The 2827-nt window shown below is 43.4% G+C and overlaps 1 non-coding gene across 1 annotated transcript; it reads left to right on the plus strand.

The window, feature by feature from the left end:
- Window positions 1-1745: 1745 nt before the first annotated feature.
- Window positions 1746-1852, plus strand: LOC126025949 (U6 spliceosomal RNA). The gene has a single exon (XR_007501544.1). It is a non-coding gene; the product is annotated as a U6 spliceosomal RNA (small nuclear RNA).
- Window positions 1853-2827: the final 975 nt, after the last annotated feature.

A 2827-nucleotide genomic window follows, 5' to 3' on the forward strand; every position in this document is an offset into this window, starting at 1 on the left:
TTTTCAGACAGTGCCACTCCAATCTAAATTCAATTCCTCTCTCTGGCCCTGTCCTATTGATTGCCCTCTAATCTCTTTCAATAAATCTCCATTTACAAAATTTTCACCTGTGATCCCTTTGAAATTTCTCATGGGACTGCATGAGGCATATGACTTTAGGCTGAGAAATATTACTCTAAGGCATATCTATTCACATACTCCTCTGATCCTTCATGTTTCTTAGCTTCATCTAACAGCAGCCAATAGAAGTGAAAACTGAAAACTGAGGAGATAAACATGACAGATATTCCAATATGTATTTGGCAAATTGAGGGCTGTCATAAACTCCATCATGCTAATCTATGAAAAATGGGATTCCACTTTAATTTGCATTCTCTTTTGGCAATGGTGCCGGGAGCGGGGATTTCTCACATTCCTAATGGCTGCACTCCCAGCTGTATTGTGGGAAATCACCAAACCCAGGGTTTCTACAAGCACTCCCACCCTTGAAGCCATCTTCCCAATTTCTTGTTGTTTTTGTTTGTTTGTTTGTTTTTTGTTTGTTTGTTTTTGGGTCACACCCAGCAGTACTCAGGGGTTACTCCTGGCTCTATGCTCAGAAATTGCTCCTGGCAGGCTCTGGGGACCATATGGGATGCCAGGATTCGAACCACCGACCTTCTGCCTGGAAGGCAAACGCCTTACATCCATGCTATGTCTCCAGCCCCATCTTCCCAGTTTCTTAATTTGCATTATTTATTATGGATGTTGAACTTTTCCCATCCCATATATTTGAATTTCTTTCTTGGGGGGGGGGAAGGAGGATGTTTTGTGTTACCCACCAGGCAATATTCAGGAATAACTCCTAGTGATACTGGGGAGCCATGTGGGATTCCAGGGATCTAATATGTCAGCCACATACAAGGCAAGTACCTTACTGATGTTTTATTGCTTTGGCCTTCAGAATTGTTATCTTTTTCTTTATAATTTCTAATCTACAGATTAAGTTTAAAAAGTCCTTTGCTCCCTTTGATTATAAGGTATTTTTTTTTCTGGTAACCATGTTCATGGTTTTACTTTGTACATTACTTTGTATGAGATATAGGATAGGGGCCGGCGGCGTGGTGGTGCTAGAGGTAAGGTGCCTGCCTTGCCAGGCTTGCCAGCGCTAGCCTAGGATGGACCACGGTTCGATTCCCAGGCGTCCCATATGGTCCCCCAAGCCAGGAGTGACTTCTGAGCACATAGCCAGGAGTAACCCCTGAGCGTCACCGGGTATGGCCCCCTCCAAAAAAAGAGATATAGTGTAGAAATAATTGCAGCTAATACTAATGAGCAATTATTTGTGTGATAAGCATCACTTTTTATTGCTGTATTTATTTATTTGTAGTTCTGAGTATTGAACCCAGGACTTAGGTATGCAAAATATAGGCTGTGTAATTGAATCACCCATATCCGTTGTCCCTTTTAATACTCACAATCCTATGAAGTAAGCACTTTTACTACTATGTTATTAAAAATGGAAACAATGAACCTTAGGGAGTTTAAAATTCCTTTTTTTTTTTTTTTTTTTGGTTTTTGGGCCACACCCGTTTGATGCTCAGAGGTTACTCCTGGCTAAGCGCTCAGAAACTGTCCCTGGCTTGGGGGGACCATATGGGACGCCTGGGGATCGAACCGCGGTCCTTCCTTGGCTAGCGCTTGCAAGGCAGACACCTTGCCTCTAGCGCCACCTCGCCGGCCCAGAGTTTAAAATTCTTACTTGTGTGCTTGCTTAGGAAGCACATATACTAAAATTGGAACGATACAGAGAAGATTAGCATGACCGCTGTGCAAGGATGACACGCACATTCGTGAAGCGTTCCATATTTTAAAAAAAAATTCTTACTTGCAATTAGACACAATTCAAGAGGAAGCCAATGTTTAAATGCTAAGTCTATTTACTTTCATAGGTCTTAATTATCACTGTATGTATTTCTTTTATTGTTATTATTTGTTTTTTGGGCCACACCCGGTGATGCTCAGGGGTTACTCCTAGCTATGCGCTCAGACATCGCTACAGGCTTGGGGACCATATCGGACGTGGGGGATCAAACCGAGGTCGTTCCTGGGTCAGCCTCGTGCAAGGCAAATGCCCTACCATTGCGCCACGGCTCCAGCCCCTGAAATACCACTCTTTCCATGTAGTAGCTTTGGCTAAGTGCTTGATTCTATCTCTACTGTCTTTTGTATTCTATTGACTCTTCTAATTGTTTGCTTTGGTTTTATGTTTTTGGGGGCACACCCAGTGGTGCTCAGGCTAACTGCTGACTCTACTCTCAAGGATCATTGCTGGCAGTGTTCCGGGGACCATTTAAACTGCCAGAGACCAAACTTGGGTTGGCTATGTGCAACCACCCATTGTGAAGCCCTATCCATTATCATTCCAGCCCAGCCATCTTTCTAGTTTTGGGCCAATAACTTACTAGTGACTGTTCTAGTGACTGCTATCTTATTTATATGTTCTATATTTTGGTATGCGAGGTCATCCCTATATATCTCTATTGGCAGAAGGGCCTCCCAAACAGTGCTCAGGAGGTTTGAAGTTTGTGATTGGGAGGGTTTAGCAATAGTCAAAACAGATTTGGGGTGGCCGAAGCGATAGCACAGTGGTGGGGCGTTTGTCTTGCACATGACCAACACAAGACAGACGGTGGTTTGAATCCCAGCATCCCTTATGGTCCCCCGTGCCTGCCAGGGTGATTTCTGAGCACAGAGCCAGGAGTAACCCCTGAGTACCACTAGATGTGACCTAAAAATCCAAAACAAACAAACAAAAACACCAAAACAAAACAAAACAAAAGTACCA

This window comes from Suncus etruscus, chromosome 1 (assembly GCF_024139225.1).
Source record: "Suncus etruscus isolate mSunEtr1 chromosome 1, mSunEtr1.pri.cur, whole genome shotgun sequence".
In the NCBI taxonomy this organism is placed as follows: Eukaryota; Metazoa; Chordata; class Mammalia; order Eulipotyphla; family Soricidae; genus Suncus; species Suncus etruscus.